General features: G+C 41.4%; 1 long non-coding RNA gene across 1 annotated transcript; it reads right to left on the bottom strand.

Annotated features, from left to right (window-relative positions):
• Nucleotides 1–771: 771 nt before the first annotated feature.
• Nucleotides 772–16090, bottom strand: LOC128144444 (uncharacterized). The gene is made up of 3 exons (XR_008236083.1): nt 15574–16090; nt 12809–12939; nt 772–6271 (listed from the first exon to the last, which is right to left on the bottom strand). It is a non-coding gene; the product is annotated as an uncharacterized LOC128144444 (long non-coding RNA).
• Between the last annotated feature and the right edge of the window lie 1634 nt (nt 16091–17724).

Genomic DNA, 17724 nt, shown 5'->3' with positions numbered 1-17724 from the left:
CTGTGGCCGAAGACCGAGATTAGCTTTCAGTAATCACAGTCTGATGCTTAGCTTACGCTTCCTAAAAACCAAATCAGACCAACCTATAGTCCTTAACATGAATTCAAACACCCCTTGGGGACCGCTATTTGGAATAAACCGGAGGGAGCGCACAAGCGGTTTTAAATTAAGAACGCAGATTTGTACTAAAAAATGTGGGTTTGAATTAAGAAAGAAGTTTTGAAGCGGAGCCTAAAATCACCTGCGGACAGAAGTGCTTTTGTCCTGTTCCTTGGAGGGCAGAGGGAAACGGGCAGCGAGGAGCGCTGGCTGCGGCAAGAAGGCGAGCCTTTCGTTCTTCTGCGCTTCCCAGGTCCTACAGGAAACATCCCAAATCCACACAATGTTCCCGAGTGCTACATTTTGCCTATGGATCTCCAAGCAATCTGACAGATGTGTAAATTCACACCGAGCCAAAAACTGCCCCGGGATAATACAGCTGTGCATGCTAAGGAGTGCAAGTTATTCCAGCATTAACTTGTGGACAAAAAAAAAAAAAAGTCATTTTAACCCACCTTTTGCTTCCAGGTGTACAGTTGCCTGAGGTCATCTGGGGCTGATTTCATGCCATTGTGGTCAAATTGACCCTTTTTTTGCCCATTAAAAACTCAAATGCAAAGAGGATGATTTTCTTCTTTTTTTTTCTTTTTTTTTTTTTTTTTGCTAATAGCGTGAGTGTTTAACAGGCGATGCGAGGATGAGCAGATTTTCTTAAATGCCAAATGTTGATGGATACACAGTGCAGATACACTAGTATCATAGGCTGTAAATGTCACTTAGCCTCAAGAATTCCTCTGTCCAACACTGTTATAACAAGGTGCTTTTAAAATTGCAACAGGATTTACACCAGAGAGGTGTGAATCAAGGATACATTTTTTTACCCAGTGATAGCTCATCAGCTTGTTACAGAAACCTGGCATGGTTTAGGCAAAGCTAGATAGTTACTCAAACCCACAGTGATTTACAGGGGTTGCTCTTAATGCTTTCAAAAGGAGCTATTACTGCATGTCCCAAAAGTAGCTTTGAGCATAATAGTCTAGTTTGTGATACACCGACCAAAGTAGCCAAACAATCCGGAACATATTAATTACAGACAGAAAACAGATTGTTCCTAAAGATACAGTCTTACTCTGTCTTTTCATGGAAAAGCTGTTTCTGAGTAGGTGAAGCACACAATAATTTGCTCTCCAAACCAATCGAAACATACCATTAATAGGGGCATACCAACATTCACCGGACAAAGTTATTAACCCCACAGTAATCATTGGATAGTTATAATGCAGTCATATAATAGCTGAAAGATTATAAATTTGGAGATGCAATGCAGTAAAGAAGGGTTGGAAAGAAAAATAAGTGTTATATTCAATGAATTCTCAGCGGCTATTACTTCAAATCAAAAACTTTGGTTTTCCAGACACCCTACATCAATATATCAAAAGATACTGAGAAAAGAAGTGTCATTTTCAGGCCTTTGGGATAAGGGGAGAAGAAAGAGAGAGAAGAGGAAATATATCCCAGTGGTAAAAGCATCAGATGAGAAATCACCTGTAACCCTCCTTGCTGTGTTACCTTTACTTCATCTGCAAATTGTGTGGGGAGGGAAGGGAGATGGACTGATAACGCTTCCTTGCCCTTGAGGATGTAATTGAGGCTCCACTACATTAATGCTTGTAAATCACTGCTAAATATCCAAGTGACCAAGCAGTTATTGCGTAGGACTAGGGGGCCTGCAGCATAATTTTTCTTTCCCTCCAGTTCCTCTGAAGGTACTTTAATAAAGATCTCTGAATTTGCAAGTCCCCGGGCTTGTGGAGCCAAGAACAAGGTAGTGAGAAACTACTGTTCAGAGTGCTTGTCCTTTACTGACAGCAGATATCTCAGCCATCCCCATATCCAGTGAGTTAACGGTGGCAGAAACAGCTTGAAGATGGGTCCTCCTTGATGGCCAAGATGTTTACAGTGACTACGTAGAGCACAGGGTCCTGGGATGCCTTGCTAGCACAGCACCAGCGATCCCGACCGAAATCTAAACAGGCCTAGGATGGATGTATCCTAAGGACATCGATTTTCCTTTCTCTTTAATGTATACTGAACATTTCTGTTTCTAATCCTTTTCCATACCGATGCTAACCTGGAGACAATGCAGACCAATTTGCTGCTGGCTTTCCAGAGTCAACCGAAAGGCTGGCTGAAACGGCACTGCGAAGAGGACCGCAAATCTCCTCATTCACTTCAATATGGGAAGATTGATACTGAAGGGCCAACTGTGCACAGCTTCATTCGGCTGCTTTCCATGCCGAGCCACCTCATGAGTGCTCTTGGGGAACCAGGCGGCACATGCCACATCATGGCATTTCACCGGCATGGTGGCATGTGCCATAAAGCAGCACTGAACGTGCAAGAACACACACAAAAAAACCATAAAACTAGAATGCTCCTTACTCTCTTAAACACAAGGTTAAAAGTTGCATTTGCATCACTTTAACCTACAAAGCACAACATCGCTCATGATGCTTCGTGGGCTTATTCCCATACAACTTGATGCGGGAGCAGTGAAGGTAGTTCCATTTAATAAGATAATAAATGGTTTTGAATGACCTAAAGTGATGCTCAGGTTACAGCATGAGAACTAAATTCCAAGAGGAAAGCCACAGATGGGAGCAAAAATCCCCACAGATTGTCCTCAAATATTCGGAAAGCTCTCTCTTGGGATCCTCAACGTAAACAAACCAAAACTCCACTATGGCTACTCAATAAGGAATTTAAAAGGCAAAATATTCTCTGATCATATTTTTATTAATAACTTCCCCTATTGATCACCTGTCTGTATTTAATGCACAAGAATTCCTTCACTGAGATTTTGATTCTACAAAATACTCTGCATTTTAACGTGAATTCATATTTAAAACTGCACTGTGGGCAAATGCCTTGTTGGAGGACTGGGAGTGAATCTCTCCACAGACATTGAGGGTCCCTCATGATTTATGACTATTTCTCCCTGAACCCATCTACCTAACCTGGGCAGCCTCTGCTCGCTACACCGATGGCAGAGCAGGTCTCCATTCTCTCTCACCTCTGCCTTCTCTTACTGCCTGTTTATCTCCTAAACCATTTAAATCCTTATGTCCGTCCACATGGCCTTCCTGATCCCCCTCGGGCATCTGTCAGCAAACCAATCCAAAATTCCCCTCGTATTCTTTGCCTTTGCCAGGTTTCCATACCCTACATCAGGGTGAGCAAATTTTAACGGAGGACATGTGATCTCAAAGCGATTAATATCTTTTGGGGTTACCCAAGAGCAGCTCCCATCCTTGCAACACCCTTCTGCACTTCACCCTTGGGGTGACTGTTGTCCCCCAAGCATTCATGGGTCTCACTCCTTTGCTGTGCTCAGCCAAACTTCTCAACCCTTGTCAGGGTCAAATTCTGTCACCTTTGGGATTTCAATCATTATTCTCTCCAGTGCCAACTCCTTTCAGAGGAAACAAATACATTGTACGAAGGGGAGAATGAAGAAGAACACCCAGCTTTTGATTTTATTGATATATATGAATGTAAACAACTTCAAGGACCTCTGCTTAGTGAAAGTGTTATTTGTCTGCTCTTTTTTATACATATAATTTCAGACTTTGTGAACATTTGGAATCGTTTTTATCTTCAAGACTAGAAAACTAAAAAGTATAAGGCTAGATGACCTGTAAAATTTTCTACAGATGAAGAAAAATGTGCTAATGGACCTCACAGCCTCAGACAACTGACGCAGATTTCTTAAATTAGACAAAGCCTAGTGTTAATGACAATACTTACTGCCTAATCCAAAAACCAAAGGATGTTTCTCTCATGATATGTAATCCATAATAAATGTTTAAACAATCTATGCGATTTCCAAAGTCCAGGAAAACCTCTCAAACGAGTTTCATCTCTAGGCACCTCCTCAACATGGAACAAGATCTTCTGTAAATGATTAACACCAGCCCTCATTCCATTGCATTCATCTTCTGGCAAGCTGCATGCTCCACTTGCTCCGGTGGCACAGGGAAGCCAACCCGTAGGAAATGGGTCTGTTGCAGTTTACAACGTCTTTTAGCATGGTAACAGTAAAACCAAGAATAGCTTTTTAAACCAGAGTCACATTTACATATGTATTGATTCTTTTCCCTTTTGTAGGGGTGGTTAATGCAATCTGATGAGCTGCATACCGAATATTTGAACACTATGAAAATCTGCTTTTTAGGATATGTATGTGATAACTTGGATGCCACTAATGTAATTTTAAATGTTTACAGCATGCCAAAACATCTGACAAATTTTGTACCTTATTTCAAGAGGATTTGGCATTTTTCTGTGCTGGTTTCTTCAAACATACATAGCAGATTCACTTACTACTGAAGTGCAGCAACCTCTAGCTCAGCACGTATTAACTCTTTCACAGCACAGGACAATGCACTGTTACTTTGCACTGGAAGTGAAAAATATTGTATCCAATTAAAATTGCATGGAAAATGAATGCAGGCAAAATTTAATTACTCAAATTGGAATTTGTCTAGGACATAAAGGCTAACACCCATACGGTTTTCTAAAAAGGCATAGTCCCTATAATGGCCATATTTAATATTTTATATATGACCTAAGGTTAAATCTGAAAGATCTGCTATAGATCAATTATAAACCACTGACGTATCCTTGAAAAAGAAGAAAACAAGTAGTTTTCTAGTAGCACTGAAGATTGTTACAAAACATCAAAGACCTTGCCCTTCTCTTGATAATATAGAAATCAGGCACTGATGGAAAAAAGCTCTCACGATCACAAAGTAATGAAACAGTAATGAGCATAGCAGTCGTCTCCTCTGCTATCTCATTACAATACATGGTATTGTGGTGTGTTTGCCAACCTTTGAGAGAAAGGGAAAAAAGGCTGACATGTCTACCCAATATCATTTTGGGTAGAAAAAAATTAATTAATGTAAGACTATTTTATTTCTTCTTGAGAATAATAATCTTCCAGAAATTGCATTCTTGATTTAAATGTTCATGGATGTGGTTGTTAGCTTAGCCACATCACCAGAGGTTGACTGTCGCTTAATTGTTAAAGTCACAACAAATCACCCCAAGAGGAGGTGGTCTAATGTAACTTTACTCATATAATTCCATGATGAGAACCTTTTTTCTCTTCAAGATATGAGCACGAGGCAGATTTTGTTACCTATGTCCTACTCACCTTGAATTGAACGTTATTTTTCAGAGGTCCACTGAATTCAGCATAGAAGAAATCATGGCACTCGCAGAGAAGTTCACACGAAAGAGTTAATGCACTTGCAGCCACTAGACACAAACGCGAATCTTTGCAAGTCCTGCTGTAATGCGGCTCCCCTGATTGCCTCAAAAAGACAAATTTCTGTTACAACACGGAAACATTATAAACTAAATTCACCAGAGTCCCGTTGTGCCTTAGCTAGAGAATATGATTCCTGTATTAAGTGCTTTTAATTTCAGTGCTTGGGAGCTGGTTTAAAACCGTCTGCTAATTTGCGGTGCTGTAACAGTCGCGCTCTCGTTGCTGCAATCAGAGGCAGAACTTCTTTAATGTGCCTCTTCTCATGCCACTTTGCTCAGCAGTAAGCCTGAGCAGCTCTCCACCTGTCCTGGCAAATAAATCAGCTGTGTGAAGTCTCCAACAGGTGAATTTGTCAAGCTTTGATATACTCCTGATACGAGTGAAATCCTCCCATGACAGGTGATGCTCAACCTGGTTTTACTTCCAGCTCCCCCAACCCGTGTCTCTCATTTTCCAGGTCACCATCGAACTTCTTCATTGCACCAACATGCTCTTAGGACGCTGACCCTCAGGAACCCAAAACTTCAAAATCACTGAGATTTTGCTCTTGCAAAATATGTTTGATGGCACCGTGCTCCTGTCCTGCAGGCTCGCACAGGACCATGCGCTCAGCATCGTCCCTGCCACTGGAAGCGTTGCAGAGCACAATGAACAGGTCCACCTTTCTCATTGCCAACTTGCAAAAATAGCAGATGGTTGTCCTAGGTCCCGACCACAATGAAATACTTGAAAAACATCCAATTGACCAAATATTAAAAAACTTCCTGTGGGGAACATCAAAGAAATTTCAAGTGGATGAGGTCCCCTGCTCTTCTGCATCCCATCAGCTAAAAAAAAGTCACAACATTGTTGAAGGTTGCATGACGTAATCTGGCACAAGGTGGTAAATATTGAAGGCTTGGGGAAAAAAAAAAAAAAAAAAATCTTTAAGTTCAGTACTCAGTAGTAGATATTTCACCAGAATTTATTACAGCAGGTGGAAGTAGGGTAGATGACAATGACCCGCAAACCATAAACTTGTAGGTATACTTTTTTCCTGTGGAAGTGAATTATTTTCAGGTAGTTTAACATATCTCTGATTGTAATTACTACGCAGACCAAGATCACCCTGAACATTTGACCCGAGTAGTTCCATTTCTTTGTTTAAGAACAGATTTACTTGAGGCTGGTGCAATATGTGAAAGGAACTCAGCTCCACTTCTGGGAACAAAAATGGATTATTAATTAATTATTTTTGAAAAAAAAATTACTACTGTATCAGAATCTTAAAGTGAGGCATTTTTCTGTGTCAGGAAATGCTTTTTAAAAATGCATCTTCAAAATAAAAAAAAAGAGAAAGAAAAAGAAATCATTCTTCTTCAAATTGATACCAGCATAAAATATTACCCCAAAAGACCTGGGCTGATTTCTTTATAAATGAGCACAACATTAGAACCATGGCAAAGGCAAATTGGCCTACAAGAAAACTGACAGCTTTATAGCCCCTGCCTCTGATTGAAATGTTGGGAAATCTCTTGGCAATTCTCCCAGACATCCAGGTAGAACAGTGAGTTCACTGATTATGTTAACTAAAACAATCTGCCTTTGCACAAACGCACCTCGAGCCCAGCCAAGTGTGAAGGCTTATCAACATGCCAGACCAAAAAAAAAGACCTATTTACCTGCAGAGAACGGCTAAACGATGGGGCTCTGCAAAACAACCCAGGGACATCAGTGTGCAGGGCTTTTTTTTATTATTATTTTTAATATATAGCTTAAATGAAGGCAATGAGCCCTCGGCGGGACCGCGTGGGTGTTAAACAAGAGCACAATTCCAACTGATGTGTTTAAACACCAGTAGTAATCATTAATAACAAGAAACACCATCCTAAGGAGCGTGGTATTAAAACACATACAGACAGGGAGAATAAACTTATTTCTGGGAGAAAGAGGCTCAACGTAGTCCTCATTCGTTATCTTTTCAGCTGGCTGCGGCATGGAGGAAGCGCTGCCAGGACATGGGCGTCCCGCTCACGGGGCGAAGAAGGGAATTGTTTATGTTTTCTAAGGGGGGGAAAAAATGAGAGCCATAATAAACCTAAACAATAAAGATTACAAAAAGAAACAACGCTGTTAAGTGGCAATCTTTTGAGGTGAATGCATAGCTGAATGTTATTTTAAACAGCACATAACCCAGGGAATTATGATGTTGTTTACACAGGCCTGTCTTTTGGAATCTGTATATGTTTAGAGTTTGGTTTGTTACATGTCTTGGTTAAGCTCTCCAATATGTCTGTCTGTCTTCTGAAAAAGAACTCGATGCTGCTCTAAAAGTTAGCTCCAGCAAGTTAAAAACACGGAGAAAGTACCTTAAGTAATGTCCCTTTCCCCAGAGATGCCCTTGGTAGCAGTCAGTAATGCAATCAGATATCTAGGGTTAGTTCGATTGCCTGCCAAAACATCACTCATGTCTATTAAAGCATCCTGAAAAACACCATTACATCAATTCCAGCAACGGCATAATTATTCTTCTTTCTGGAATGTCTTCTGATGTGACTCACCCTGCCGGCGTGGGATTTCACTGGAAAACGGCTGTAGGAATGTCCCAGCGGCTGCGGGGTGGGGTGGGGGCCGGCAGCGAGATGCTCTCACCCCGCAACTCGGAGGATGCCCAGGACGGTGGCTGGATGCAGCACGTGGTGACACCCCACCGACAGCTTAAACACAACCCCCTTTCCCAAAGACATGGAACCCCAACATGCGTCTTCTGCGCTTATATACTGAATTTTGGAAAAGCACATTTTTGCAATGGCAAACCAAGGCAAAGCACCAACAAGTATATCTTTGCTGAATAACTTGGGTTTCTCCTTAAAAATGCAGGCGGCAAGCTTCTAGGAAGCACAAGGCATAGTTACAGTACCTTATGTATTAATGAGCATGTCTGTGCACTGTAAGTCATTCAGACTGCAGTTATCTTAGGATTTCACATAGGCAACGCAAACCACACCTCCTTAGTCCACGGTAATGTGACTGCCACTGGGATTGTAGTTTGTGCATCTTTAGGAACAGAAGGATTATTATGGTCCTATATTTCGAGAGTTAACAAAAATATATAGAAAATCTGTGTGAGAAATTCTGGTTTTGATTACACTAGTGTAAATCCCAGTTTCTTTGATGTCAATGGATCGTCTAGCTCAACACTCACAGAACAGAGGAGAATTTGGCCCTCTGCCTCCTCCTTTAATCTTTCTAACAGAAAAGTTTAACTTGATGAAATTCGGCTTCATTGCAGGAATAATACTGGCTAGAATAATGCGGTATTACTTTTTCATTTAAGAAGAATAAAGAGCATCTGACATTATCCCTAAATAGGCAACTAGATCAAAAGTCATCTTTAAAAGAGCTACATGTAGATGATTTTTACCAGGATGCAGAAAAGGACAAGTGCCATTGCTAAAAAAAAAATTCTTTTTGTTGTTTAGTATGAACATCCAAACTGTTCCTATCCAGTTCCGTGAAGCTGTGGCAACACTAACAGACTTGTGATGAAGACCTGGCCTCATTGAAATCAGTCAAATTCCCAGCAACTTCTAAATTTGTGTCTTTCAAGCTATGTTCTGCTTGCTAAACATCAGAGTCCACACCAATGAAAAAACAAACCATTTACTCAGCTATCAGATAGATCCTAATGTCACAATCAAAACGACAGTATGGGAAAGGCTCTTGAAACAGGCCCTTCAAGCATCCTCACACAAGGAAAAAATTATAAATGAAATGCTGAATAGTCATTTTCATTGCTCTCCTAGACATGAGGACAAATGTGACATTCCTCTCCATCTGCTGTGGGCGTGCCTGTTTGATGGTGGTTATTAGAAAAAAGCCCTTCTAAAATTTCACTCCTACCTTCAAGGAAGATTTGTTAACAAATTAAGAAGAGAATTCTGGGGAAAAAAGTGCGCTTTCACTGCAAGATTAGTATTAAGAGGGTATCTTCATTAGGAAAGTAGTCAAGCTGAAACGTCACCAGTTTGCATGTGAGGATACTGTGCTATGTCACAGAGAGTAAATAAACACGACCTGGAGGACCCCTCTGCAACCAGAGAAGATGCTATTAAGAGTTCATATTTTGGGGGTCTTAGCATATGGAAAGTGCCATCAGTCTGAATATCTATGCCAGCCTGAAAGCTGTATCTCAGAGAGGCACAAAGAGCTATGTTAGAGGACTTGGAGAAGGAAGTTGACAAGGGTGGTGATGGGAAAAATACACCTTCCACTGGAAGCCTGAAGTAACTCCTTCTGCATCTTCCCATATTCGTTTTGTCACTTCTGCCCTCCCCAAAAGCTTTTTGCCAGGGTCAGAGCTGTGAGGCCAAACCCTTAACCCTGTCCCATCCACAGGGAACAAACTTTCCCCATGAAACATCTGGTTGAACAAAACCTCGTCCCCCCAAATTTTACTCATCATCCCCCTACAAGGAGAAAGGTCATGACCAGGCCATCAGCAGGTCCAGGCTTGGCCTATTCGTTACAAAAAAGCCATAGGAGAAGTGAATGTGATTAGACCCATTTTATCAATGAAAAAATGGAAGCAGAGAAGCATGAAGTTTTCATATTTTTCAGCAGGATATCTTCATGCATTTGGCATTTATCACAATTTAATCTATTTTATGTTTTCTTGATTGTTTATTGTAAAATGGGAGACATACTTTGAACAAAGCTAGGGCAGGACATGAGTCAATATCCAGCAGCAACAAATATTTAGAGGCAACAGATTTGTAATAATTAGATGGAGACAAGAGATGATGAATTTGTAAATCTGAAAGTCTTTACAAACTCTGAAAATCTCAGATGATCGTTTAATCCATCAACTATCTTCTTAAGAAACACAATCACGGAAACTCCTGCCAAAAAAATCCTTACTGTAATCCTACCTTTATCTCATCCACAAATATACGTTTTCTATATAAAGACACGATCCCTCTTAAAAGGTCAGCATTTATAGTTGGCTACCAAACACACCAATATGCCTACACACCCATTCAAGCTCTTTACCATATCTATTTTATAACCTACAGACACTTCTATAGGAAACAGGGGAAAACATCCCATTTCTACACGGCAGACATATGTTTCTTCACATACCAACTTCCACTTCTGTTTCTCACAGGTTACACACAGCTGAGATCCCCTTTTAGCTGAACGTCTACTGAACTTATTAAAGATGAAGTGAACAGGCATTTCCTCATAGTACTACCTCACACACGGGACAGCTTAATGGCTTTGCAATTAATATATGCATAAGTACAACCTGCATTAGTAGTGGTAAAAGGCAAGTTGGCTACTTGATTACACATGATTAAACAATACCAAGGTTCTTGTGTTCGGTGCAAGCATGCGATATACCTGTTCAAAGGTAGTACAAGGTATGAGCTTATACATAGCTTCATCCAAACACATGGCTGAGCTAACCCTGACATGATTCTCTTTTTTTTTTGACCTGTGGAAAGCACCTGGTCTCATCTCTCCTAGTGATGACCAGCTATTTTAAAATGATGCTGCATCAAATCACACTAACAGCAATAGAAAGCCTGGCCCAGAAGCTATCGGAAAATAAAAACAACAACAAAAAAAAAGTGAAAAAAAAAAGAGGATATCTTATCTGAACACATTACAGAAAACTGCTGCACGATGGCAATGGGGCCCCAGAAAGGGAAATCTGAGGCACTATTGCTTTAAAGAAATCAAGGATAGATATCCTTACATTAGAGGAATGAATATAGGTTAAAAAATCCTGAGGAGGCTTGGGGAGCCGAAGTAGGGTTTTTTAAGCAGAGCCTTCATATAAATTCTAACTCTGCAGTTAAATGGAAATGCTAAAGCCTGTAAAACTAGAAGGAGATGAGGAAAGGGGGTAACCCATATATATGAAACTAGCAGATACAGAACCATATTATACAGTTCAGTAGGCAGGCTAACATGAACTTAATAGTGACAATTGTTTTAAATTGATTCAAATAACAAATACACATTTCAGAGATTATGAAGTTTTGCACTGCATTTTTCTTTTTATCTTTCAAAGAAAACAATGCTAATAGTTTCCTTTTTCCTACGCTCAATGACTATTTACTACTTTCTTGATGTGGACTTTCAAAATACAAAGAAGGTTTGGCAAGTTTTCAAAGTCTTTCTTCAAAGTCAGCTCTTAAGTACTTTTTATAAAAACATGAAGAATACTTCTTACTACGGAGAATTGATAATGTACTGCTTTCGTTATTTGTATATGAAATGCTGTCAGATAAATGCACATGGATTCATTTGTTTGGACCTTCTCTGTTAACCTTCTGTATGAAATTGATTTCAATTGATCACAAGAGTCAGGAACGTAACAATTGCTTTCAACCAAAAGCAGCTCCAGACATTATAGACCCAAGTTTCAAAGAAAAAAAGTTACTGTACTTGCAAGTTTAGAGTCAAACTTGGCAGTTCTTCCAAACTGAGTGGTCAGAAGAAGAAAAATAAAAACAAACATCCTTCCCAGATTTCTTTTTTTCTTCAATTGCCATACCAAATAATGGTACAAGTATGTCACAACCCTTTCAGAAAGTTATTCATGAAGACACAAGCAAAGCGTCTTAAATATTTTGTTGCTAGATAGTTGACATTTGTATAGTGTTTTGAGAATTTAAGGAACTTTAGGAAGTTGTCAGCTCTTTTCTGCTGCACAGAGCTAAACTTAAAAATGGACATGAATCAAAGCAACCTACTCCATGCGACAAACCGAAGCGGTCGGACCGTTTGTAGCCGATCACATAGATCTGTTTCTTTCAGTGGTGAACTGAACTGGGGGCCACATTTGGAGGTGATTTGTAAGGTGGTGCAAATTAAATTGCGTAAGTAGGTGTAAGTAAATGTAAGTAAGTACGAGAGCCTGGGCTAACGTCCCCTAGCCTAACTCTGAAATACCCGGTTGGGTTAGCTCAAACGCTCTCCGTCAGCAGGGTAACAGAGCTCAGGTTGCTTTGGTGGAAGTGGATAACGAGCATCTACACCACCTCTTCCCCCGCACAGCCCTGTGGGCAGCGGCAACAGGCAGGACCATTTTGAGCTAGTGCAGTAGGTTTCCAAAGGAGCGTGTTTTTACCCCAGTTGTGGGTCTTCCCCTGATTATCTCCAGAAATTACATTGTGGCCTTCATTTCTCTCCCTATCCCTAATGCCCCTGCTCCTCCAATTTCCTGTCTCCGGTGCTGACACCTCTTTGTTCATCTCCCATCTTTTCTCTGTCTTGTCTATTTAGACCGTAAATTGTTTGATAAAGGGACCATGACTTAATAGGTGTTTGCACTACATCTGGCACCATTTGGTCTTAATCTCAGCTGGGACATGAAGTCTCTACTATTAAGCGAATAATTAATAATGATTAGGTCCTAAAGCAGCAATGTGAAACTCCACTAACCTTACCCACTGCTCCTATCACTCTTCTATTTCTTCTAATGCCTGCTGGCTTCAGCAGGGATAACTCCCGAGCCACGTCGACCGAGGGGCAGCAGGCACTGCAGTTGGGTACCCCGCTGGATACTTTCTCTCCTTTTTGGAAAAAGGAAAGTTAAACTGGAAATTATGCTAAATGCGAGTACAAGGTCTTACAAAAACTTATAATGTATTCTTGTGACAGGGCTATGCTATGCATAATATAAACAGCTGTATGTAAGGGAGATCACTGCTCTGTTTCAGGAAGTAATAGCTAAAGAAGCATTTATTTCTGACAATTAATGGACACAAAAGCCTATGTATTATCTAAAGAGGAGAAGATTAAAGGAGGGAAGTAGCTTACACTATTGGATTGGCTGCACCAAAACAAATAACCTCACAACTTCATTTTGTACAGAGCCTTCCATAAAGTCTGGATAATAAAATGCTTTACAGCGAGCAAAGAGGGAGGGAGGAAGCAGAAAGCAGAACAGATATGTTTTGAGCCGAGATTGGATCCGAAGTGGCGAAGCCGTGCCAAGCAGCAGGAGCTGCAGAGGAGAAGCTCTCACCCCAGCGGCAGCAGGAGCCTGGGACAAGGCAGGCAGCGGGCTGGGCTTAGGCTGAGCAGTGAAAAAAAAAAAAAAAAAAAAAAAAAAAAAGGGGGAAATAAAAAGTCGAGGAGCCAAATTTTCCTCCTGATTCCACCAACGCAACCCCACTGACATCAATGGGTGTAACTGAGAACAGAGCCAACCCGAGGCAGCCCAACAGACACACAGGGAGAGTTTGAAAACAAACAGGACGCTCCTGATGGGTGAAGGAAGAGGGATGGAGAGCTTGCAGGGGAGCTCCCAGCTGCCCCTCTCCATGAGAGACCCCATCCCAGACCTGCACGGCAGCAGCTCGCTGCATCGAAAGGTTTTGCTTGGGAGGCCCCAGGATCTCCCCAGAGCCGTGGCTCATGGCTTAGGGCAAGGGCTGTGCAGGTTAAAGCTCCTGGTCCCCATAGACCGGGGTGTCAGAGCCTGGGAGGCAGCGGGCGGATGCTGGACAGAGGGCTGGTCCCTAAAGCTTCGCTGATTTTTTGCAGGAAAAGGCACATTTCTAAAGGGCTGATCAGCCCACTTCTTAGTGCAGGGGAAAAAACAAATCTTAGGGAGCCTACTGCAAGAAGAGATGTTTATCCGCCAAATGACAGGACCCCCCGTGATTATTTCTGGATCCTGTTGTAGCACGTAAAAAGACCAGATTCGATAAAAAAATGATTTCCAGCTTCCCCAGCAGAGAGATCTGTGCAAGACTTAAAATAAAACTCGATTTCTCCAGGCTTGCGCAGTCTTGTGCTGAGTTCAGCGGCGTGAGAAGCAGACACGTTTTTATAGAATCTCACCCTAGATTACTTTCAAAAGTAGTTTTTTCACAACATATTTGTTTGGAAGATTTTGCTGTCTCTTCCTCTTTTTCTATTTTCAGACAGCTTTGCTTAGTGGAAATAGATAAATAAATGCAGATCGTTTTACTGTTACTCAACATTTAAAAATTGATCTACTAAAAAAGAAATAAAATTTTCTGGAGCTTGTGGGACACACACACACATACTCCTTAGTTCTCTAACCCTTCCTCAAAAAAAAATGTCCAAATAGTCATTTTGAAAAGTTGCTGGGAGTACACAGACAGCTGTTCCTCATACATACTGCAAATGTTTCTTTTAAATTCCTACGGACGCAAGAGTTTGATACCAAGCCAGTACCTCTAGAAATGGAGAAAACTAAACACACCCCATACTGATGCTTTTACTGTCCCAACAAACTTTCTCCCACAACTAAAATGTTAAAACTTTTACCCCACATCCCACATTGTGAGATTAGTCCAATAACTAATGCTCTGTCCAAGTAAAATACATTTTGTCATTGCTTGAAAATGTTACCTTTCACAGAAGTATAGTATTTCTGACCAGCAGGGAACATATGTCAACATTATCTATTATTACACAATGTCAGGACCAGAAAGGGAAGGTGGGTGGTGGATGTTAATAACAACTTAAGCGATTTTCTAAAAGAGGCATTTGAGAAGTACAAAGCCAGAAGTTTTAAATGTTTTGTCTGATTGTAGCTGTGTCAGCAACCTGCCCCCACCACTAGCACAAACCTAATTCTGCCTGTGACCCAGTGCCTAGTTCTCTTTTCAATTTGAGCCAACACATTGCTAAACTGGAAAGTTTGAAAAATACCTTAGAAAACTTCTCCACCAAAAGGAAAGAGAAAAAAGAAAAGAAAAACTTATGATCAGCCCTGGTGAAAGTGTTAAGGCTGCGATCTTAAGGCAGAGATTTTTCACTTCGATTTCCTTTAACACTGTGTTAAACTGCTTTTTGTGCACTGCTACCCATAACTATCTTTGTCTGCAGAGTGTCTTCAAAATAAAGGATTTTTTCTCGATGGCGGAAAAGCACAGCCCCACGTGGCAGAAAGGCTATCACAGAAACCATCTTGCTGTTCTAGCCGAGGAATTGGGAAACTGGGCTTCGCCCCACACCCCGCCACAGATTTCTCGGGTGCCCCTAGTCATGTCACTTTGCTCCCCTGCACCTCAATTCCCGGGTGCAGCCCCGCCGCTCGCAGCCAGCCACGCTTCCCACCTCTCCCAGGTTTTGTGGGATGCGTACACCAGAGACCATGACACAGCTACAACAGAAGGGCTTTCCAAATACCTGAGATAAACAGAGAGCCAACTGCGGTGTTTACTTACCGCACGCATGAGAGATTTCACTTCGATAGGCAAACACAAACTGCTGCAACAGCCCGCTTGGGTCCTGGGAGTCGCTCGGAGGCAGCTTCAGGATGCTGAGTGATGGACCCTTTGGGTGCTCCATGGAACATGTTCAACACCCCTTTGCACAACCCGGGATTTGGGGTGATATGGGTAGTTTTAAGGTGACCAGACAAACATTTTTGGCATGGAATTGCCTATAAAACCCTCACTGTAGGAAAGTTTGGGAGACTCCCATTTCCCACCAGAAAGCCTGCAAAGAGAAATGGAACAGGCAAATGCTTGTGCTATATAAATCAAAGGGAGATGAACGGTGATGCCATTATTCAGTCACGTTTCCAGTAGGAATTCTGTTGCTGGAAATGCTGAAATTAGTGTCTCCAGCATCTCTTTTCCAGAGTCTGGTGCTAAATCAGAGAATAAATCTGGAGAAGGTCTATGGTGCTTACCCTTGGGGAAAGCCAAGCTCCCATCGCCCATGCAGGCATGGCTGCCCGCAGCCAGCCGGCACTGCAGAAGAGCGAGCACAAGGGTCTCCACATGCTGGAAGGGGGAGAGGAAAATGTTTCCTTAAAACAATTGCCACGTGTGAGGCACGTTTAGGTGCAGGTATTTCTTAAACAGCATGTTTCCAGGTAGCTGGTGGACGAATGTGTTGGTCCCAATCTCAAGAGTCCACGAAGAGCAGCCAACTCCTCGGCATCATTCTGGTATTTGGGTAGGGTTACCATTAAACCCCATTTTCTGCAAAACCATGTCAAATAATGGGCCTCACATTCAATTTTACAATGTGGATTTGGGTATTTAGAAAGAAAAATTATTTCCCCCACCACAAACACGATAGTGTCAAAGTTGCCTGGTCCAAAATATTTCCTCACCTATTTTTTTTTTTGTTTTCATATCTGTTTACAAAATCTGTGTAATTTCTTTTCAGTGTGTTCTTTCCCCAAAAGCAAATCCTTCAGGGTATTCATTCCCCTCAAAATACAAATTATTCTGTTCCCCAGTAATTATCTGTTTTGCATACAGTTACACAGCTGAATCAGAAGCAGCAAGATATGAATAAATATATAAATAATGGACACACCGAGGTGTAGTTTCTCATGTTTAACATAACACAGGGGAATACATTTTTATAGCAAGCCAGTAAATGTTGTAAACTGATGTTTTCAATTCCAGTGACTTAGAATTAACTTCTAACTGTGAGATCTAAACTAGCTGCAGTCTTTTATAATCTCATGCTTTAAAGTTATAATGGTTTTTTTCATCTCCTGTTAAAGAAGAAATTATATTTTACTGGGAGATGGTAAAGGTAAACCATGGAAAAAATACACTTCAAACTGCTTAAATATGATTATTTTTGTTCCATGTGATTTCACTCAGTGATATAAAGGAGAGAGCCCGATTAGTTTATTGGATGGGGAATGTGCCGGTGAGTAGAGAAAAGCATACATTGTTTGTCATCGCTTATGGAGTTTCCATAAAAAAAGAGAAATATATCAAAACCTGTAGGAAAAACACTTTTTTTTCCCATAAGCAGCAGTTCAAACATCTACCAAAAGCAAAATCTTGTCCTGTGCCTTTTTTCTGAGGCCCAAACCAGTATCTTTAGAAGCAATTTCACACACAAAAAATCCCCCCCTAATCCTTTTTGGAAGGGCACATTCCTCCAAGCCATGGCAAGAGGCTGTCACCTCCCAAAAGCTATCGCTCGCTCCAGCGCAGCCCAGCGTTTGCCTTGCATGGATTTGGATGGGACCAAAGCTGGCTCCAGGATACCTTTAATGAGTATTTTTTAATGTCACCGACCTACAGCTCTCCTGATTTTGCTTTTTTGACCCCTGCCACCCCACCTGGCTCCTCTGCAGGGCTGGAGGTACCCCAAAGCCCCAAGGCCACCACCGCTTGCACCGTTCCACCCGGCAAAAGTAACTCCTGAGAGTAAAACATCCCCAAACCTGGGCTGGGAAATTCAGACATAACATGTGCTGGAGCTCGCCGGCCTGACTCTGCTTCTTCAGGAACGAGGTTGGAGCTCTGAACTCAGATCTGAACCTGGATCTTGGGTTTAGATCCAAGGTTTTGGGTTGGGCCCCATCTCTAGTGAAAAAAGGATAAAAAGAGATGAAA

This window comes from Harpia harpyja, chromosome 7, assembly GCF_026419915.1.
Source record: "Harpia harpyja isolate bHarHar1 chromosome 7, bHarHar1 primary haplotype, whole genome shotgun sequence".
Lineage (NCBI taxonomy): Eukaryota > Metazoa > Chordata > Aves > Accipitriformes > Accipitridae > Harpia > Harpia harpyja.
Note: the sequence above shows the minus strand (reverse complement) of the source record. Positions and strands in the feature narration are given on the sequence as shown.